This window comes from Ranitomeya imitator, chromosome 2, assembly GCF_032444005.1.
Source record: "Ranitomeya imitator isolate aRanImi1 chromosome 2, aRanImi1.pri, whole genome shotgun sequence".
Lineage (NCBI taxonomy): Eukaryota > Metazoa > Chordata > Amphibia > Anura > Dendrobatidae > Ranitomeya > Ranitomeya imitator.
Window position 1 is genome coordinate 58,886,742 of NC_091283.1, and position 23,699 is coordinate 58,910,440.

Consider the following 23,699-nt stretch of genomic DNA (forward strand, 5'->3'; position numbering starts at 1 on the left):
TAGCATGTAAAAGTTTAGGCACCCTTGGTTAAAATTACTGTTATTGTGAACAGTTAAGCAAGTTGAAGATGAAACGTTCTCTAAAAGGGTTAAAGTTAAAGATGGCACATTTCCTTTGTAATTTAGGAAAAAAATTTTTTTTACAAAATTTAAAAATTACAATAAGGAAAATGGGCAGATGCAAAAGTTTGGACGCCCTTGGAGGTTTGTGTGCTCAGGTAACTTTGACCAAGTTTCAGACCTTAATTAGCCTGTTAGGGTTATGGCTTGTTCACTATCATCAGTCGGAAAGGCCAGGTAATTCAAATTTCCCAGTGTAATAAAAAACCCAGCCTCCTATAACCTTGTGCCGAAAAACAGCAGCCATGGATTCTCCTAAGCAGCTGCCTAGTGCTCTGAAAATGAAAAGGCCCACATAGCAGGAGAAGGTTATAAGAAGATAGAAAAGTGTTTTCAAGATGCCCTTTCCTCGGTTCAAAATGTAACTAAGAAATGGCAGTTACCAGGAACAGTGGCGGTCAAGATAAGGTCTGGAAGACCAAGCAAAATTTCAGTAAGTGTTGCTCGTTTGATTGCTAGAGAGGCAAATCATAACCTCCGCTTGACTGCAAAAGAACTTCAGAAAGATTTAGCAGACTCTGGAGTTGTGGTACATTGTTCTACTGTTCAGAGACACCTGCACAAATATGGCTTTCATGGAAGAGTCATCTGAAGAAAACCTCTCCTGCATCTTCACCATAAAATTCAGCATCAGAAGTATGCAGAATTTAAGGAAAAGAATATCTTACTAACCATTAAGCTTGAGGGTGGATCAATCACGCTTTGGGGTTGTGTTGCAGCCAATGATAAGGAGAAATTTTGCAAGTAGAGGAAAGAATGGTTTCAATGAAATTTCAACAAAAGCTGAAGTTGAAAAGAGGATGGTTTCTAGAAATGGATAATGATCCTAAATACACGTCAAAATCCACAATAAACGACCTCAAAAGGCACAAGCTGAAGGTTTTACAATGGCCCTCACAGTCTCCTGATCTGAATATTATTGAAAATCTATGGTGCATCTAAGATGCAGTGCATCTAAGATGACTCAGGAATCTCACAGAACTGGGAGAATTCTCAATGGAAGAATGGATGAAAATCCCTCGAAGAAGAATTGAACGACTCTCGTCTGCCTACAAAAAGCGTTTACAAGCTGTGATAATTGCAAAAGGGGGTGCTACTTGGTACTAAACATGCAGGGTGCCAAAACTTTTGCATCAACCCAGTTTCCTTTTTTGCAATTTTTTAAATGTAAAAGATAAAAATATATTTTTTTTGTCTAAAATGCAAAGGAAATGTGTCATTTTTAAGTTTAGCCCTTTTAAAGATCATTTCATCTTCTACTTGCTTAACATACTGTTCCTAATGACAGTAATTTTGCCCAGGGGTGCCCAAACTTTTACATGCCACTGTATGCGTTATTCTGTGATGTCCAATATTGTTTGTACAATATCTTATACATTGTACAGTGATGTGATATACGATACCGCTATATAAATCACAATAATAATTATTGTTAACCCCTTCTCAGCATATACAGAGTGGGCTCAGGAACTGAATTCAGATTTTTATGAAGAGGTCATTGTTTTACCTGGTGTAAATGCCCTTGTTCTTCTGAATCCGGCTTTATTTTTCTTTTGTTCGTGCGCTTCTCCGTTCCTGAGATATGGCTCCATCTTTTCCTGTATGTAACTCTTGTTTTTTTAACCGAATGGGCGTGGTCCTGGAGAAAACGCCCACAGAGAAGATGTGAGGGTCACGCCTACTTTGATAACAAGACAAGATTTACATATAGGGAAGAGGAGGCCATATCTCCGGAATGGAGAGACGCAGGAACAAGAAAAAAACAACTTTGGATTCAGGGAAACAGAGGCATTTACATAGGGTAAAAAAATACATATTTATTGCAAGTGACTAGTTCTCCCTTAAAGAGTATTTTCATATTAATTTGATTTTATAATACCAGACCTAATGTAATCATGATGATGATGGGTATACCTAAACATTTCTGGGACATGAAATAGTTATAGAAGTGCGAAACCTAAAACCCAAGACTTCCAATAAAGCAAATAGGCTACAATCTAATTTGTGTGGGAAAATCCATAGACAAAGACGAATAAAGAGAGCGTAAGCACATCTGATCTGGAACACATTTAACTTGATATTTGTGAAATTTCAGAGTCCAGTAGTAACCCCATAGTCATTTATTCCCACACATCAGGCTCGCTCATTAAATTATTTTGAGTTCTAGCCACGCGGCACATTCATCTGATTCCTGCTGAAACCGTTCGCTTTGCCCGTGTCATTCGTATCGGCTTAATACAGTATAATTGGGGTGGTGCAGTGGATTTTAATGCACCTTAATGAAAGGAAATGTGCAGATTTACTCTTGGCCTACAATTTGTCTCTGTTAGCTGGATTACGGCTTTTCCGTACTGTTTGACTCGGGGCAGTTAAGCTGTCATCCTAATAAAATATGTTTTATTTTCTCTATGATCTGATATTTGAAACGTCTTTTTTTTTTTTTTGCTATAGTTTTAGAATTTTCAAAAAGTTTACAAAAAAAATAGAAAACAAAAGAGACGTTTCCAAAAACATTGAATAGATAGTTATTTTCCTAGTGTATAAGGCTTATGTCAGAAACTGATTGGGTGAAATTCTTTGAGGGATGTAGCTATTCGGGTCAAGTGCTCTGACGGTGAGATGGGGCACTGGCACAAGTAGTGAAAAAGAGTTACGTACTACTACTTTACATAGTACAGAGAGGTGCCGCCCACCACAGCAGTGCCAGGACAGGCAATCACTTGTTGATTGGTGGGCATCAGACCTGTGGGATCTACACCCATCGGTAGAACAGGGAACTTTTATCCCCGTCAGCATGGAATGGCAGAGGGTATGCTTAACCAATGCTCCATTCATTCACTAAGGGTAAGCCGAGTGCTGCACACATTTTTTTTCCGACAGCCCCATAGAGAACAAATGGAGTGGAAATGGTAAGTCCAACCTGCCGCACCACTCTGTAATGGAGATAAAAGTTTCCCGATCCACCGATCAGTGCAGATCCCAGCAATGAGACCCCACCGATCGGCAAGTTATCACATATTCTGCAGATAGATGATGACTTGTTTTTACTGGACAATCTCTGTAAATAACATACTGTATATTCACAAATAGGCCTTGTGTTTATTTTGTCTCTTGTGGATGAAAGTCTAGTTTCACGGTTGGGTTTCCCCAGTTGTTAGCCACTTGCCCTTTTTGTCCGACTATATGACCAACCTGCACCTCTGTACTAGCGAAAAGGGATAGCGAGTGACCTGAAGGATCACACCTGCTCTTCTCCCTTTCGAAGGATGTTAGGATGACATCAATCAGTACCCATTGATGGGCCCCGATATGCATTCTAAGACTGGGGGTCATTAGATGGCATCATTGAGTACCCATAGAAAGGCGCCTAAATCTAGTCTACTTGAGCAATAAGGGGATTCTCACCTATGTCCCGTCCCGGCTATATCCCCAGCATATGCCACAAACTTCTGATAGATTAGGTTCCAATTTTTGGAATCCACTTCTATATGGAGAATGGGATCCCATCACATGTCATTTGCCCTTCAATTTTTGGAGCTCCCAAGGACATTCATGGCTACATCTTCTCTGTCATCTGCACCAGGCATGGCCCCATTGTTGAGATGCAGGTGTCAGTCCAAGTATCATACATTTATGACATGTTCTATGACATTTTGAATTTCTCTGTATTGTATTCTCTGTGTGTTTGTTTTTTAACTTTATCAATTTCTTCTTTCTTTTGTACCAGGCACCACTGCATACCTGAGCGAACAAGAGTTAAAAGAACTGCGTAATACAGGTAGGTGCCGTGACCTGAAAGAGTACTGAAGTTTTGTTTGCAAGTTGGTGGGAATTGATTCACTGGACCTGGTCCGTTGACAATGTAAAAAATCTGCAGCCACTAGTCGGAAGCCCTGAGAACCACGTCCTACCTGATAGCATGCCCTTCTCCTCTTTGGATTAGCCAGCCTGGCATAATGTTATTGTTGCAACATGACGCATAGGTGACATTGCTCCCGGTCAACTAATCAAAAGAGAAGCCGCGGATGCCGTCAGGTAGGAGGTGGTTCTTAAGGGTCCTGTCCAGCGGACACAGATTACTGACATGACCGATGGACCAGGTCCTTCAAATCGTCCTTTGAATCGATTTGTACCCTCTCTAATTAGCATATTCTGGTTAGTCTCTTGCAAGTTTGACATGTTGCTGTAGATCTTGTTGCCCTATAGTCAGACATAGAGCTTTTTTCATTAGGTAGTAAGTTTAATTTTATTTTTAAAGGCATTGCCCCAAAAAGATAACCCACAAAATAGCGACGAAAAATAGCAGAGTTGAAGGCAGCCTTCTAAAGCAATATAAAGTACTTCATAATACCACAAAGACAACGTAATCCTTGACACGCGTTTCGCATTAGCTTCTTCAGATGGGTTTTGTGGAGGACATGTACGAAGAGGAATGTTATAGTGACATGTCTAAGGAAGTGATTTTAGCTCTAACGAGACAGCTGGATATGGCTCTCACAGCGCAAAGACTTCCGGGTTTGGCTTCCAGTGTAGGGTCAGACCGACTGTCTCCGACACGTCAGAAAAAATTTTTAATTGGATTTTTTAATATAATCGTGATTAAATAAAGATTTTTGTATTATTATAGCAGAAAAATCTCCTTGTTGTGTAGAATTGTATTGACATTTTTGGATAGACTCAAAATGTATTGGCCAAACTTTTATAGTGTAACTTCAAGTAATTTTCATGACCTCACAAATAGCATGTTATTACTACCGAGATGTTCAGCTTTTCCTTCCTGAAAACTATACACAAAGTGCCAAAAATATATCTGCCTGATTATACAACCACATAAAAGCTTTAAAAATAATAGCAGATGTATATATATATATATATATATATATATATATACCGTATATATATATATATAGATGAAGATTGAGAGATTGAGAGACCTGAGTAGTCTCGAAAGCTTGCAATTTGTTACCATCGTTTCAGTTAGCCATTAAAAGGTATCAACCACTGAGGACTCTCAATTCTAAATATTTTACTGCAGTCATAGAATTATTCACCCCATCATGGCAAGCATCTTTAGTACTTACTAAAGCTCCTTTGGCTGTTGTGACCTGCTGTTGACGTGATGCATAGTCAGACATCAGTTCAGACAGACATCTTCAGTGTTCCTGGGGTATTATAGTTCATTTTTCTTTGGCTTTGGATCTCAAGGTTACTCATTTTCTTGGGTTTGCATGCTGCATCCCATCCTCTTCAAATCCCACCAACGATTTTCTATGAGGTTCAAGTCAGAGCTTAGTGAGGGCCGCTCTTCCAGGACTCCAAGCCTTGGTGGGCTTTGACTTATGTCTGAGAGAATTGTCCTATTGGAAGGTCCAATGGCGGCCAAGGTTCAACTTCCTCACAGAAGACATGGCGTTTTCTCCTAGAATTTCCTTATTCTTGACTTAACTTTGCCCTCTATACATGTGGATTTTTCCAGTGTGGAATTACAGCAGCCGAAGACCATCACTGGGCCATTTACTTTCCTGGCGTTTGACGGTCATGGGTGTTTGACCACCTGCCTCTTCAGGAATTTGGTGGTGACCATGTCTCCCTGCTCTACAGTTAAGGGTGGCGGTCACTCCGGGTGGACCAATTCAAGAGTCCCTTTACCCTCTGATAGCTATGTTACTGCCTTAGGCCGGTGGCACACTTGCGAGTGCAATGCGAGAAACTCCCTCATCAATACCCGGCGCTGCCACCGGTGGTTCAGCTGCATAGAAATACATGCAGCCGCACACTCCAGTCCCGAGTGCCGGTGCCAGTGCCTGGTATTGATGCGCGAGTTTCTCGCATTGCATTTGCAAGTGTGCCACAGGCCTTATACATACTATATATTTAATTTAGGAAGCATGAGAAATTACACAGAAACTTTCATTTTCCCAATTGGAAGGGAAGTAAGCATTCATGTGTTTTCTAGAGAGGCAGAAATACAATAAAAAGCAATCAAAAATGTTGTATGCATCCCAAAAATGGTATAATAGAAACAGAATCTTGCCAAGAAAAAGGAGATGTATGTCTATCAATGGGAAAAGAAAGTTACAGATCTTAGAAAATTATGACGCAAACCAATTTTTATTTTTTATTTTTTTACAGATTGACATTTGTTTTCACCACTAAAATAAAAAAAAATAATGGATAATTATGTTGTCCGGTCATTTTCACCGCATGATAAATGCTGTAAAAACAAAACCACAAAAAAGCAATGGTGGAATTGTGGTTTTTTTGTTTGTTTTTTCTCCATTTTACAGTACTTGGATTTTTTTTCTGTTCTTCAGTACATGGTAAAATGAATGGCGTCAATTAAAAATAAACTTGTTCTGCAAAAAAAAAAAGTTATGGCTCTTAGTAAAAGAGGAGAAAAAAAAACAAAAGTGCAAAAACCAATATTAGCTGCAGTGGGAAATGGGTTAATATACTGCAGCTTTATAGAGGAAGTCACATTTTTCAAATTGATAAATAATATAATTCCTGGCTGCATGTAGCCACCACTAGAGGACGCTATCTGCCTGCAATATAATAAAAGTTTCACTAAACTCGCGAGAAGCTGAATAAATCTGTACGTAGGTAGCTGTCCCTGCAGGGGAAGCGCTATGTACCATGTCCGCCCACCTCATCATACTCACACTACTAAGCACTGCCCCTAAGGAGCTTTGCAGGTACCCACGCTAAATGAGTCATTAATACTGAAGGATGAGGTACATAATTGTCAGTGTCTGCAGCAGCATCTTACAAAGCAGATCTTAATAGGAAAAAGGTGACATTTACCCTTTCCGCCGAGTATATAGTCCCAGGTTTTATCTTGGGAACTGCTCCGCTCTGCAGATGTTTCTCGATGATTTCCTGCTCTCATCATTCCTTCCTTATTAATTTCAAGTATTACCATCTCTCAGTTATTACTTGTATTTGACAGCCCTGCGTGTTGTAATTATATAGATGGTTTTTTTTTTCCTACCTGCTAATCTTTTGTATAAATCACAGAAATATGTATAAATGAACATTTGCCAATAGAATTCAGCATCACCATCGACGTTCGTATGACCTTGGGCAACCTTGTAAGGTTACATAAGAGTTACATAAAATGTGACATTTTTCGGGGAGGGAGGGGGTAGACTATGAATAACAGGTAATCAGAGGAATGTTGTATGTTTGCCAGTATTAAGAAAGTAGTGTGTGTATGGAGACTGTTTGGTGATAAGTATAGGGTTTGTTTCATTATTGTGTTTGCACTTTTTTTCTTCTAGTTTGTGTTGTTTTTCATTTGTCCCCTTTGTCTAGTCTTTGCTGTTTTTCTCTTATTTTTTTGCGTGACCTTTTATGTCTAGTTTTTGCTGTTTTTATCCTGTTTGTCATTTGTGTCTTTTTTCGTCTAATTTTTGCTATTTTACATTTGGGCCTTTTTTGTCTAATTTTTGTTATTCTGTTTTTCACGTGTCCACTTTTTGAATTTTTCGTCGTTTTTGCTTCTTTCGCTTGTTTTTTTATTTGTATCCTTTATGTCTACTTTTTGCTGTTTTTCTCCTGTTTTGATGTGTGACCTATTTTTGTTTTGTTTTTTTGCAATTTTTCATCTGTGCCTTTTTTGTTGGGTTTTAGCCGTTTTTCTCCTGTTCTTCATTTGTGCCATTACAAACAAAGTGATCAATTTCAAGTGTTAATTTCTGTTCATATTGATGATTATGGCATACAGCCAATGAAAACCCAAAAGTCTTTATCTCAGTAAATTAGAATACTGTATAACATGAGCTTGAAAAATGATTTTAAAATCCGAAATGTTGGCCTACTGAAATGTATGTTCAGTAAATGCACTCAATACTTGGTCGGGGCTCCTTTTGCCTCAATTACTGCATCAATGTGGCGTGGCATGTAGGCGATCAGCCTGTGGCACTGCTGAGGTGTTATGGAAGCCCAGGTTGATAAAATACAGTGGACCTACACCAGCAGATGACATCACTGATTGTGGAAACTTCACACTAGACCTCAAGCAGCTTGGATTGTGGCCTCTCCACTCTTCCTCCAGACTCTGGGACCTTGATTTCCAAATGAAATGCAAAATTTACTTTCATCTGAAAACAACACCTTGGACCACTGAGTCACGTTCTTTTTCTCCTTGGCCCAGGTAAGACGCTTCTGGCATTGTCTATTGGTCATGAGTGGCCTGACACAAGGAATGTGACACTTGTAGCCCATGTCCTGGATATGTCTGTGTGTGGTGGCTCTTGAAGCAATGACTCCAGCAGCAGTCCACTCCTCGTGAATCTCCCCCAAATTTGTGAATGACCTTTTCTTAACAATTCTTTCAAAGCTGCGGTTATCCCCGTTGCTTGTGCACCTTTTGCTACCACACTTTTTCCTTCCACTCAACTTTCCATTAATATGCTTGGATACAGCACTCTATGAACAGCCAGCTTCTTTAGCAATGACCTTTTGTGGCTTACCCTGCTTGTGGAGTGTGTCAATGACTGCCTCCTGGACATCTGTCAAGTCAGCAGTCTTCCCCATGATTGTGGAGCCTAATGAAACAGACTAAGGGTTTTGTTAATTATTCTAATTTACTGAGATAATGACTTTTGTGTTTTCATTGGCTGTAAGCCATAATCATCAACATTAACAGAAATGAACACTTGAAATAGATCACTCTGTCTGTTATGACTCTATGTATAATATGTGAGTTTCTCTTTTTGTATTGAAGAACTGAAATAAATTAACTTTTTGATGAAATTCTAATTTTGTGAGAACCACTTGTAAGTAAGTTAATTAAAATAACAATAAGTACAACTTGGAACTTGACCCAATATGTAACTCTGCCATTTTCATGAGGCCTTAGACAAGTTTTTAAAGTAGCTTACTGACAAAAAGAGACACCGGCCCAATTGTAGAGAAAAGTACTTGATATATGAATTAAATTCTGAGATGAAATATGGCTGACTCTTTACATCGGCAAGAACTATTTTGAGTAACATTATTATTGGTGTTGGAGGAGAGGTCGGGCTCACAATTTCCGTTTTAGTTCATCTCAGTGGTGTTGGACATGACTGAGGTCGGGGTCATGTTCTTCCACACAAAACTCCCCCAACCATATCTGTAGGGACCTTGTGTACCGGGCACAGTCATGGAGAATCGGAAAGGGCCTTCCACAAACTGTTCTGGAAGCTACAATTGTCCACAATGTATTTTGCTGAAGCATTAAGATTTCTCTTCACTGGAACTAAGAGGCCGATGCCGATCCCTGAAAAGAACTCATATTATTATCCCTCCTCCAACAAATGTTACAGAGGACACAATGCAGTCAGGCTGGTATCGTTCTCTTGGTATTCACTCATCCATCAGACGCCAGATGGAGAAGTGTGATCTGTCACTGCACAGAACATCTTTCCTCCAGAGTCCAGTGGTGGTGGCTTTACACCACTTCATCCGAAGCTATGGATTGTGCTTGGTAACGTAAGGCAGCATGCAGCTGCTCCACCATGAAGCTCTCAGAGGGGGTGAAGTGTTTGTGCTGATTTTATTACCAGATGAGGTCTGGACTTTGCAGTTATGGGGTCAGCAGAGCGTTGGTGACTTTTCTGCCATTTGCTCTTCAGCACTCAGCCCCCCGCTTTCTAATGTTATGGGGTCTCCACTTTGCGGCCGAGTTGCTGCAATTCTTTCTACTTCTCAATAATATCACTCACAGGTAGTGTTGAGCATTCCGATACCGCAAGTATCGGGTATCGGCCGCTACTTGCGGTATCAGAATTCCGATACCGAGTTCCGATACTTTTGTGGTATCGGGAATCGGTATTGGATCCATAGTGATGTGTAAAATAAAGAATTAAAATAAAAAATATTGATATATTCACCTCTCCGGCGGCCCCTGGGCATCACCGCTGGTAACCGGCAGGCTTCTTTGTTTAAAATGAGCGCGTTTAGGACCTGAGAATGACGTTGCGGCTTCTGATTGGTCGCGTGCTGCTCATGTGACCGCCACGTGACCAATCACAAGCCGCGACGTCATTCTCAGGCACTAAACTCCTCATTCTAGGAATTTAGGACCTGCGAATGACGTCGTGGCTTCTGATTGGTCGCGTGACGGTCACATGAGCGGCACGCGACCAATCAGAAGCCGCGACGTCATTCTTAGGTCCTAAACGCGCTCATTTTAAACAAAGAAGCCTTCCGGTTACCCGCGGTGATGTCCAGGGACCGCCGGAGAAGTGAATATATCAATATTTTTAATTTTAATTCTTTATTTTACACATTATTATGGATCCCAGGGCCTGAAGGAGAGTTTCCTCTCCTTCAGACCCTGGGAACCATCAGGATACCTTCCGATACTTGGTGTCCCATTGACTTGTATTGGTATCGGATATCGGTATCGGCGATATCCGATACTTTTTGGGTATCGGCCGATACTATCCGATACCGATACTTTCAAGTATTGGACGGTATCGCTCAACACTACTCACAGGTGATGGGGAAAGATTTAGGAGGGAAGAAATGTCATGAATGGACTTGTTACCTTGGTGGCTCCTATTACAGGACTGCGCTGGTATCCGTGATCTTTACCACCATTCTGTCACACGTTACTAAAGGCAGAAAGCATGGTGAGGAACCAGAGGTTATATACTGAGGCCGAGAAGTCAGAGCTTATACACTGGGGCAGAGGGGCCAGATGCTATATAATGGGGTAAATGAGACTGAAGGAAAAATCTGTGAAGTCTGTCCCAATATGAATATATAGTGTAGAACGAGTGGGTGACGAGATCTGTATGGCAGCACACCATGGAGCCGCACAGCTTCCACGCACTGCTGTACACACTTTGTGCCTATGTACATGAACCCTGAGTGACAAGTCACTCAATAAGACACCTGAAGCCATGATTGTATGACATAATATTGCTTGCAACTTGGCATTCGACTGAAGAGTTCACAAATGTATTTCTCAAGAATTCCACAGAAACACATAGAAGTACAGTATAGTGGGCACCACGGTATGAATCGAGGATGTACAGATTTGTGTTGTATGCAGGCTTGGACTGGCCCACAGGAGGACAGGAGAATCCTCCGGTGGGCCACCCCTGCGCAAGTGTGGGCCACCACCCTCTTATATGAGCAGTACTTGCCACAATATACTTGAATCACTATGTACAGACAGAGGCAGCATCTTATTCATATTACAATCTGCCCAGTTCATTGTTATATAAATGTGTGATTAAGGATAATGTGACATTTGCGTGCAGCTGAAAAGTGGGGCCCTAAAGTTGGTTACTGGTGGGCCCTTGGCACTCCACTCCGACAATGGTCATATGGATCCATAATATGTCAATTCCTTCTCTTGGGATACACCACTTGCTTTAGTAAAAGGTAAATGAACCATATGGCACAACTATCGATTGATTTGGTCTTGGTTAAGATGCCGGGAGGACGGGAGGACAATCTTCAGATGTTTGTCTCATAATCTGCTCCTACAGTTACCGGGCTGAGCGGGCTAACCGTTTCTTAAAGCTGTAGAGTGAGAGGCATTTGTCAGTCGAATTTCTGACAGTTGTTTGCACAGGAGCTGCAGTTATACCGCTAATTGTTCCATAATAATACGCTAAGGCGTGGAGGCAGGACGCCTTAGCACGAGCGCACAGGCATTTTGCTGCCTGTTTTGTCACTAAGTACAATTCCTCTCCCACTTGGAGTTCTCATATTTAAAGGATATGTTTGACAGAAGGAGAGACAGATTTAATTGATACAAAGAGAAAATTAAATCTTCACCAGTGAGACATAGAAGAAAGGCGATTTTTTTTTTTTTTGTATTTTTTTTATTTAGTGGATTCTGGAGAAAATTCACATTCAATATTATTACTTTATTGCCATAATCATACCCCCTCTATAAGACTCTTTGTGGAAATCATAGGTTCTCAATGTCAGTCTGTTTCCTGACTCTGAAAGTGCATTTACTTTTGCAGTAATGAAACTTTCCATATAAATATAGGTGTAACCGCACCATTAGCAGTTCAGGGTTGCACAACTCTGGTCTCTGGTACAGCATATGGACACCTTTCGGGCTTTTTTTTAACTTAAGTGCTTGTAGGTTTGGATGAAAATCATTTTTGCAATTAGGTTTCATTTGCACTCTGACCTCTATCGGTTCTATATTGCACTGTCTGTTGATGGCTGCAGAATGAGTTAATTGAGAATCTATGATTGAAGTCTATAGCTCTTTTCTTTCTTCTTCTACCTCTTCGTCTTTGTCCTTCCCTCTTCCTTTTCTTTTTTTGTACAGCTCCTTTATTCTTCTTCCTCTTCTTCTTTTTCTTCTTCTTAAATCTCTTTTTCCTCCTCTTTGTCTTCTACTTTCTCCTTTTCTTCTTCTTCTTTCTCTTCCTCTTCTTCATCTTCCTTTTCATTTCTCTCCTCCTCTTCCTCCTTCCTCCTCTTCTTTTTAATCTTCTTCCTCCTCTTCTTCCTCCTCTTCCTCATACTCTTTCCTCTTCTGTCTCCTCCTTATCGTTGCTCCTGCTCCCTCCTCCTTCCCCATCCTCTTCCTCCTTCCTTTTCTACCTCCTCCTCTTCTTGTCCCTCTTCCTTCTTCCTTTTCTTCCTCTCTCCTCCTCTTCATTCCCGCTTTCTCTTCTTCCTCCTCTTCTTCATCCTCTTCTGCCTCCTATTCCTCATCCTCTTTCCTCTTCTTACTCCTTTTTATCATTCCTCCTCTTTCTCCTCCTTCCTCCTCCTCTTCCTCCTCCGTTCTCTTCTTCCTTCTTCTTCTACCTCCTCCTCTTCTTGCCCCTCTTCCTTCCTCTTCTTCCATCCCTCCTTCTCTTCCTCCTCCTCTTCTTATATCTTCTTCCCCCTCTTCCTCTTCCTTCCCTCCTTCTCTTCCTCCTCATCCCTCTTCTTCCTCCTCCTTATTGTCCCTCCTCCTCTTTCCTCCTCATCCTCCTCCTTCTTCTTTTTACTCCTCCTTCCTCTTCCTCCTCCATCCTCTTCCTCTTCTTCCTTCCTCTTCTACCTCCTCCTCTTCTTGCCCCTCTTCCTTCCTCCTCCTCTTCCTCCCTCTTCCTCTTCCTTCCCTCCTTCTCTTCCTCCTCCTCTTCTTATATCTTCTTCCCCCTCTTCCCTCTTCTTCCTCCTCCTTATTGTCCCTCCTCCTCTTTCCTCCTCATTCTCCTCCTTCTTCTTCTTCTTACTCCTCCTTCCTCTTCCTCCTCCATCCTCTTCTTCCTTCCTCTTCTACCTCCTCCTCTTCTTGCCCCTCTTCCTTCCTCCTCCTCTTCCTCCCTCTTCCTCTTCCTTCCCTCCTTCTCTTCCTCCTCCTCTTCTTAAATCTTCTTCCTCCTCCTCCTTTCTCTTACTCATCTGACTTACTTTTTTTTATCTAGTCAGCCCCTTTTAGCCGTATATATTTATTTGGATTTATTACTATTGACCAAGCTACATCATGCAGCTTTTTGTCCTAAATTATTTTACTGGTAGCGATGCTTAGCGGTGGTCTATAAATAGTCAACACATCCTTCATTAAAGAGCTCTTGCCAAATAGAAGACAATGCATGTTTCTGTATCTTTCCACGCAGCAGAAAAACAATCCTGAAATATAGAAAGGAATGAAGTAAAGCAGAGGTCGATATGCCAGCGACTGAAGATCTGGGAGGGGGGTGCTCAGAAGGTGTAATGGAGGGTGCACCAGAAATGGAGGAGGTTGCGGAATGAATGCAGGTGGAGGGGAACAGAAGGATGTTTCTAGCAAAGTAGCAGCAAAGTGAAGTGATTGACAGAGGTGGGGGGAGCAGGCAGGCCTGGAGCTCAATAGACTGGCACAATGGAAAGTCCTTGTACCAGAGCTGGGGGCGAGAGAGCGCACAGCATTATCTGAGTGAATCCATTCCCCTCGTCTGGAACAATTGCAAATTGTAACCTTTGTGCATGCAGGAGAACAGGCTTGTTCTTACACATGTTGCTGTCATACTCATATTAGCAGTAATGGATTTTCTTTGTCAGATGGAGGCAGTTCTGTATATGAGGAGATAACACTGCTGGCAATTTAAGATGTGTGTAACATGACGACTCATTATGCGGTTTAATTAGGAAAGAGAACCGAACTTTCGAAGGATGAAACCTTCTTACTTCACCTTACAGTGCTCCTTGTGAGGCTGGGGCTTCATGGCATCTTTGGCAACATTGGCGATTAACATTTTATCGGTTGCGGTACTTTGCGGTTGCAACGTCACACACTTGCAATATCCTGCATTATGGCAGTGGTACATTACAGCATTAATGCAAAGCACCGCAACCGTGACAGGCACAATATAGTCTCCTTGTTAGGCAGGAGCTGCGCACGAAAGTGGCCATGCTGCCAAAGATCGCCATATGTTGCTCCTACCTCGCAGCATAGTGCAAACGAACGAGGTTTCATGGCAATTTGCATGGCACCGTAACCACAAGAAGCAAGTAAGGCTTGGGCCGCACTGGCAAAGATTGCTCTATGGCTCTACTACAATGCAGCAGAGTACAAATAATCAAAGTCTTATTTTGACCCGCAAGGTACAACGAAAAGAAAGTCAGAAAAAATCCAACTGGTTCCAACTTTTTGTGGCTTGATTGTTACGATACAGTGAACTTGCAACCCCACTCATTTGTGCTATGCTTCAGTGGCATTCAGTCATCTTTGCTAATGTGATCTGTGTCACAGTCAAAGTATCTGTGTACCGCAACCTAAAGGATGACATAATTATAATAACTCTAGCTAGTGTTCTTCTAGTTATTTGTATGGTTGTTAAACCTGTTTTTTTTTATTATTACTGAACCACTGTTTGATCCTTGGAGAATCCTATTTTTCCCTTAAAAATGGCCATTCAAATAAGTGAAACGCGCGTCGGGGTTGCCATTTTGCCTGACAACCCAGGAACCTTTTCAGCCACATATTAATTACACTCACTAGGTTTGAGAATATATGTTCCAAGGTTGGCTCTGTGATCCTCTTACCTATTCACTTTGCATTGAATCATCATTAATCGTTACTTGGACGCGTCCGCTCTTCGCCAGTCGTTACACTGGCTGACCATTCATTATAGAATCCAATTCAAAGTACTTGTTCTCACCCACAAAGCTCTCCACAGTGCGGCACCTCCTTACATCTCCTCCCTTATTTCGGTCTATCGGCCTAACCGACCGCTGCGCTCTGCAAATGACTTTCGACTAACCTCTGCACTAATCTGTACCTCCCACTCCCGACTCCAAGACTTCTCCCGCGCTGCGCCAATCCTCTGGAATGCTCTACCCCAAGATATTAGGACCAACCACAATTTGCATAGTTTTAGGCGCTCCCTCAAAACATATTTGTTCAGAGCGGCCTATCACGTTCCCTAATCAAAGTCATTTTATGTTTGTGTGTGTGTAGCCCATTCACTATCTCCATCTATCCCCCACCCCCTGAAGATGGCTGGACCATCATTGTAAATACATCATTATAAATACACACCTGTACTTTGTATCTCCCCACCTCATTGTAGATTGTAAGCTCTCACGAGCAGGATCATCTTATTTTGCTTTAATCATTGTATTATTAACGTTATTACTTCTGACTGTTGTGTTTGAAACTGTTAAACTGTAAAGCGCTGTGGAATATGTTGGCGCTGTATAAATAAAGATTATTATTATTATTATTATTATTGGTGGCTTTGATTTACCTATGGCTGTCATTCATCTATCTACCTTAATGTACAGTTTGTAAATTGTTTATTTTAAAATAATGATCCATTAAAAATTACTATTTAGACCCTCCATCCTCCGTTTGCTCCTGTTATCCATAAGAAAAACAAATTTGCTCATTCAGCCAAGCGTATATGTGTATGGGAGTGTCAGCAGGAAAAGCTGTCGCCCTATAAACATGCATTCAATAACAGCCATTGAAGATGGCTTCATTAATTAATTAAGGCTCTGTTTACACTCTGTTTACATCCAGTAATTATTTCTGTTTTTGGATCATGAGATGATGTTCCAGTACGAACACATTCAAATGGGAGCAGAAGTGCCTTAAATTGTTTTCCGTTTACCTCCTTTTGACCTGCTATTTGTTTTTAGATTAATCACAAAATGTAGTCTTTTCCTCTTTTTTTTTTTTTTTTTCCCGGCCAAAAAAAAAGCAACTGGATCCATATGCGATATGGATCATAACAGATGATTTGCATTTTGCACTCGTTTATGGTCTGCTTTTGTAATGGATCCAGTTTTTATTTATATGACTAGAGTCGAAGCTGTTTGTGAAGAAGAAAGAATTTTGTCGACATCTCATCTCAAGCCGGTGTCGGCATATGGTTTTCTTTAGTCAATGATCTTATCTCAGTGCTGTCATCCAATGCCAAATTCATACTTGCCAGCATTCAATTAGCAAAGTCTCACCCCTAATCCTGCCCAGAATCCCCCTAAATTTGGATTGCCCACCTTTGGATAGGACTTACTGAAACACGATCCTTTTTTTAGCCCAGAACATCTTTGTTTTCAAAACAGATCAGAACAGCTCCATCAGTTTCAGGTCTCTTCAGATGGCACAACAGGGACCTTTTGCACCCCCCACCAGCCCCCAACCTCCCCAAATCTCTAGGACACAGGAGCAATCATGATCTCTGTACCCCCTATAGTTACACCATTGAATTAATTTAATTTTGCTCAAGTACATTGAGCAACAATATGGTACAAAGTGAAAAATATTCATTCAACTGGTTTCTCAACGTGCTACCAGCACCAAGGGCCGGGGTCTGGGGTTTAAATTCCTTCAAGGAAAAAATGTTATGTTCTCCCTGTCTTTGCATGAGTTTCCTCCACAAACTGATGGGGAACGTAGATTATGAGCCCTAATGTGGACAGTGATTATGAGCTCTGTAAATCACTGTGGAACATCTTGGCGCTATATACAGTTGGCCGAAAGTGTTGGCAACCTTGAAATTGTTCCAGAAAGTATTTCTCCCAGAAAATTATTCCAATTCACATGTTCATTTCCTTTTTGAATATTGGAACAACACAAAAACATAGAAGAAAAAAAAAGCATATTGGACATAATTTCACGCAAAACTCCAAGAATGGGCCAGACAAAATAGTTGGCACCCTCAACTTACCGCCGAGGTTGACACTCTAGACCTGCGCAAATGGCATCATTGATTCCATGGTGCTGTACATGAGAAGGGGTTACATACAAATTACAGATATCACTAACAGTAAACAAACTAACAATGACAGACTGATACAGAGGGGCGAAGACCCTGCCCTTGCGGGCTTACATTCTACAAGATGGTGGATTTTAAAATGTCATTGAAATCATGAGTATAAAAACAATTATCTGAATTAGTTTAGAGCCCTCGTGAATAGTTGGATTCTTTGGTTTAGAAGCTGATACAAAATAAGCAAGGTCCATTACCATTACGTAGCTCCATTAAATTGGATGCTCATACACAACGGATTATTTAACAATGCTCATTACCATTAAATCATTCAACGCGTTTCCTCATTTCCAAGGTTCATCAGGAGCGATGAACCTTGGAAACCTTAGCTGGTAATTAGAAAAAAGTATGAGAGCTTGGATAGGGATGCCATTTGATAAGGTCTCTCTAGCTGCAAAGGGTATAATACCTCCAAATAATCTTCAGAATTCTCCAGTGCTTTGTTTCCATCCATTTCTGAGTGTTGCTTGAATTATGTTTGGGGTCATTGTCCTACTGGAAGACCCATGACCTAGGACGCAAACCCAGCTTTCTGACACTAGGCACTACATTGCAACCCAAAATCCTTTGGTAATCTTCAGATTTCATGCTGCCTTGCACACAGTCAAGGCACTCAGTGCCAGAGGCAGCAAAACAGCCCCAAAACATCTTTGAACCTCCACCATATTTGACTTTGGTACTGTGTTCTTTTTTTGTAGGCCTCATTCTGTTTTCAGTAAACCATAGAATGATTTGCTTTACCAGAAAGCTCTATCTTGGTCTCATCTATCCACAAGCTGCTTTCCCAGAAGGATTTTGACTTATTCACGTACATTTTGGCAAACTGCAGTCTGGCTTTTTTATGTTTCTGTGTCAATAGTGGGGTCCTTCTGGGTCTCCTGCCATAGTGTTTCATTTCATTCAAATGTCAATGAATAGTTCGCTCTGATACTGATGCACCCTGAGCCTGCAGAACAGCTTGAATTTATTTGGATCTACCATTTGGACTATCTTGCGTTTCAACGTTTCATCAATTTTTTTCACCAGCCATGTCCAGGGCGATTAGCTACAGTGCTATGGGTTGTAAACTTCTTGACTGCGGCCAAAGGAATATCACGATCTCTGGAGATGGACTTGTTACCTTGAGATTGTTGATATTTTTCAACAATTTTGGTTCTCAAGCTCTCAGACAGTTCTCCTCTCCTCTTTCTGTTCTCCATGGTTAGTGTGGCACAAACAGACACCCAATGCAAAGATTTAGTCAACTTCTCCCCTTTTTATCTGGTTCCAGGTGTGATTTTCATATTGGCCACACCTTTTACTTTCCACATAAGTTTGAAAGAGCATCACATACTTGAAACAAAGTTGTTTTCCCACAATTTCAGAACGGTGCCAACAATTTTGTCTGGTCCATTTTGGGGAGTTTTGTGTGAAATTATGTTCAATTTGCCATTTTTTTCTCAGTTTTTTTGTGTTGTTCCAAAATACACAAAGCAAAGCAAATAAACATGTGTATAACCAAATGTGTAATTGCAATAATTTTCTTGAAGAAATACTTCATGTTTTTTGGAAAAATTTCAAGGGTTCCAACACTTTCGGCCATGACTATATAGGTGAGCATTGTAAATAAGTAGGAAGGCAAGTAATAACTATTTGTAAAATGTTTTTTTCTAGTAAGCAAAAGGGTTTAATATAAAAACAAATCCATGGCATAAATGTATTTTCCCTTTATGGTTCCTCCAGGCAGGCCATGAAATGGATCAGATCTTTTTGTTCTTCGTAACTTGTGATGTGTAAAAAGAGTTCCGTATTTCCGCTTACACTTCCAAAATACATCACCGAGGAATATTTTTAGTGGCCTAATTGATTTTGAGATTATTCTATTTAAATATTTCCCCTTGTCTTTTTTGCCGTCAGTTTCCATAAAGATAAAGTCAAACTTCAAAGTTTGTAAAAGTGACACATCCTTTAATTGTGGATGCTCCGTACACCAGATTTACCATCATAGTAAAAAGTGACTGCATTTGATCATCGGTAGATCAAAGGTTCCCTCAAACATTTCAAAGTAACCGAGACTCAATTCCAGGTCAATATGTGATCGGTGTCTCATCCGTGCGACACTACTTCCATTCCTAAATGTATGATTTCCCTTTGACATGAATGACATGCTTGTCTGTAGTTATGAGGAATCACGGGGCTGTCTACTTCAAGATGTACAGGGTCCGATTTATCATTTGCAAGGAATTCAAAGTCATTTTTCCTAATTTTTTTTTTTCACTTGTGTAATTCGTTGACGTTGGTGCATGTGGTTCATGAATTTTGCTCAAAATTAAAAAAAAGCTCTTTATTTTTTTCTCTTTAACCATCTTTTTAGGTTTTTATTGCAAAAAGTCGCATTTTACGCTAAAATTTGTTTTGCAAAATTCCAGATGTATGTAAAATATTTCCAGGAGGGAGACTTTTGTACATTTGAGTAATTAATGATTTGGCCACAAACACGTAGAACACAAAAACCAAACCCTCAATGGCGAGAATTACAAAAAACAAGCAAATACATTTTAAGTAGACTTTAAAAAAATAAGTAAATTAAAAAAAATAATGTTGCAAATGTAACACAGGCTAAAAACACCAGAAACTAGACTTAATGGGGTTGTCAACTACTTGGACAACCCCTTCTTAAATATTATATTCCCCCTTGTAAAATGAACAGACCCTATGCTTGCCTCCCATATCGGGCCATTCCAGTGATGTCGGTCCTGTGAGTTAAATACATTTTAAAAAATCTCTGAGCTCTCCTGATTCTGCTGCTCTTTTCCATTTTGCACTGCTTCGCTCCATTGCAGAGATATTCACATTAGTTGCTTTTGGACCGCATTATGTGAAATCTCTGCTAGCAACACAACTGGGCGTTTCTTTAGAGTTCTCTTAGATCACCAGCTTATCTAGCAATCTCAGATGCTCAGCTTCTGGGAGGAGAAATTGAAATGACATGTCCCCAGAGAAGACCCTGAAGAAACACCCAGCTGGCTATAAGCAGAAATTTCACATGTTGCTCTCTAAAAACAAAAAATGTGAATATCTCTGAAATGGAGGGATGCAACGCAAAACAGGAAAAAACGGTTGAAGCAGGAGAGCTCAGGGATTTTTGCAAGGTACTTAACTCAAATTTTTGGAGCAAGTGACTAGTCCCCATTAAGAAAGGATTGTCCAAATACTGGGCAACCCCTTTATAAGACGCGCAAAGGCAATGACAAATTGGTACCATTGGGCAAGGTCTCAGATCAGATGTCATGCCTAGTAGTTCATACTGGGAAATATAAATCTTAATTGAGTCAAATAGCTGTAGATAGTTTCTTGGAGGACCTAGAGTGAGTTAACAGAGAATCCATTAGTGAACTCATTCCTATAGTCTGATAGGAGGGTTTTTAACTCTTGTTCTCTTTTTTTTCTGAGCTCCTCTCAGCTAGTTTATGACTAAAGACCACATACAAGTAGAATCTGCAGAAAACAGAGTCTGTATAAGCCAAATCATGCAAAATTGTTAATGAAATTGAATTGAAAAGATAATTTTTATCCCCAAATACTTTCATTTAGGTAATAAAAAAATATGTCCCAAAAGTGGATAAAAGCTTTTAAACCTTTTATATAAATTTCTATAATTGAAAGTGGTCTAAGGAGTAACGTTTCTCCATGTGGAGAGTGACAGGCCTGGCATGTCAGAGTGAGGATACTTATAGGCCATGCATTCTCCTCTGAGAAATTAAATATGCAAATTGTCTCTTTGGAGAGGAAGAGGAGTAGTACCCTAGAGCCACCTATTTGAAGCAGTGATCCTAAAAGTCAATTTCGATGAGCCTTGCAATATGACTTAGGATAAAAGCCAAACCAGAATCTCAATTTGCAGACACGGTTTTCAGAGTGTTGCCCCTCATGCCAGCCTTGGCTTGTCACTCTCCACAGGGAGAAACATTACCCCTTAGACACGAGTCCAGAGCCTCTCACCTAGCCAAATCGAATGTCATACTTTGCCCTGATGAGGGGCAACACAGTGAAACAGCCTAAAGCCAGAAACTCTGTACACTCGCCTCCCATTCACTTCAATAGGAGGAGAGCTGCAGTACCTAAAGATGGCCACTATAGAGTGCATGGCACAGTTGTGTTCCAGTCGCACACATTGCTTTTTTTCAGCTCCTATGGGACCTGTTAACAGGTGATTGGTGGGAGTGCCGAGGGTCAGACCCCCACTGATCTGACAATGAACTCCCACTGATAAGAAATATCAAAATCATGGACAACCCTTTTAAAAATCAGAAAGATATGTGTCTCTAGGGAAATATGTGCTCCCAGCAATAGAGGGCGTCCTTTCAAAAAAACAGAATTCCCTCCAACAACCTGTCGATACATTCATTGTAAATGGGGGGTGAACATGAAGGTTTTAGAAACATTTACTTTTCGTTCTGAATTCGTTGAGCTCTCAAGTCCTCTGTAACAAATGTCTTTTACATTAATTTATTCACTTTGAAGCTTTCTCCAGAACTCATTCCCAACCTTAACACCAGAGGATTTAACTCTTGAGGGACAGAAATTGTCAGAAGTTAAAAAGCAAAAAATAAAAAAAATATCATATTACCGCAACTTGTGAAAACATTTTAAATATTTAAAGATCTAAATAGAAAAGTTAAGGATTTGGGAAAAAAATCCTAAAAAATGAGAGAACATGAATTTTTTTTTTAGGAGAAATGGTAAGATTAAAAAAAATGTAAAAAAAAAAGAGAGCAATGTTTTCATATGAAGAAATAAATGTAGTGACTTATTGTATATCAGAATGTAATAAAATATGGTGAATATGTTGTAGAGTGAATTACATCTTTAAGGTAGTATGCAAATTGCCTCTTCTGAGAAAAAGAGGACTTAACTCTATAGCGCCACCTGTTGGAAGTAGCGATCCTACAAGTCACAATCAACTCTTTAACGAGTCGTGCAATATGACTTAGGATAAAAGCCAAATTAGTATCTCAATTCGCAGACACGGTGTTTCGGGCTGTTGGCCCTCGTCAGTGCGAAGCATGAGAACTAATTTGGCTAGGTGAGAGGCTCTGGACTGGGGTCTAAGGGGTATTGTTTCTCCTTATGGAGAGTGACATACCATCTCTGGCTTGTCAAGGTAAGGAGGCTTATTCGCCGTGCAATGCTCCTCTGGGAAATATAATATGCAAATTGCCTCTTCTGAGAAAAAGAGGACTTAAACTCTATAGCGCCACCTGTTGGAAGTAGCGATCCTACAAGTCACAATCAACTTTAAGGTAGATCATTGTTTTCTCGACAGTGGCTCGGTTATCTAGATCTATAGAGGATTGGAGGACATTATCAGTGTCACAACATGATGTTCCTTAGGCTGTGTTCGCACTGTGTTTCTGTTCAGGGGTTCTGCCTGATTCCCCCCAACAGGGCCTCGGATGGTCACCGAAATGTACATAGCAGACCACGTTTATGTGCTCAGCTGAAAAGACGGACACAGACAAATCGAAAGTCAAGAGGAAGTGAGAAAGCAGCCGCAGGTCGGACTTCCTCTTGATGTTCGATTTGTCCAAAGCCACTGATTGGGCGCCGGGGTCATGTGTTATAACGACTGCGCAAGTGCCAACACTTTTATTGAGCGAGGTTGCTCTCTATTCTAGTTGCCTGCTCCCATTGCTGGCACCAGAGAATCCTGACAGAGCGCACTGTGAAGATTCACAAGCCTGCAGTCACATAAGATGACTGCAGCCTTGTACCCCAAACACGTCTGTATTTATCACCCACTCCTGGTTTGGGCTTATAAATATTGATGTAAAATACTGACCAAATACTGAAAGCTAAGCCAGGTAAAGCCGAAGATATAAACAAAATACATAGTGCATGTAAATAACATAGAGTACTTAGTAAACACTGTTTTTGAACAGAAAAAGCGTAAAAGCCATTCCATCAGCGTCAAGGTGTACTCAGTTGGGATGGTCCTAACCTCTAGTGTTAAAACCTTACTTTGTGTCTAAAATGCCCTCAATGTGAATAAGGGCCAAGCAGGACCGGTGCCCAACTGTGGATACCAAACGTAATGCTCTGCTCACAAAAAAAAGGGAGGCCACAGTCTTGTGTGCATTGAGTGCAAGAACCTAAAGCAATACCAAAAGAATTGAACTGAAGTTGGTATACATGTAAGGTGTAGGAGCATGTTCACACAACACTGATGGAAAACACTAACCAAATACTGAACGGGTGAACGTGGCATTCAATTGATATATCTGTAAAACAGAAACATGGCTGCTTTCTACTATATATTGCACCACAAATATCCTTAGGTTGTGTGCGGTATTACTACTGAGTCCTGTTCAGTTCAAT

The 23,699-nt window shown here is 40.6% G+C and overlaps 1 protein-coding gene across 3 annotated transcripts in view; it reads left to right on the forward strand.

Annotated features, from left to right (window-relative positions):
* LOC138661864 (leucine-rich repeat and fibronectin type III domain-containing protein 1-like protein) overlaps positions 1-23,699 on the forward strand; it is a 760,179-nt gene that overhangs the window by 478,210 nt on the left and 258,270 nt on the right. For 2 of the 3 annotated variants that reach the window (XR_011317976.1, XM_069746807.1), the window contains exon 3: positions 3,848-3,898. The exons of the other annotated variant lie outside the window; for it this stretch is intronic. The gene's annotated coding sequence lies outside the window, so the exon portion shown is untranslated. The remainder of the gene's footprint in view (positions 1-3,847; positions 3,899-23,699) is intronic. 3 annotated transcript variants of the gene reach the window in all.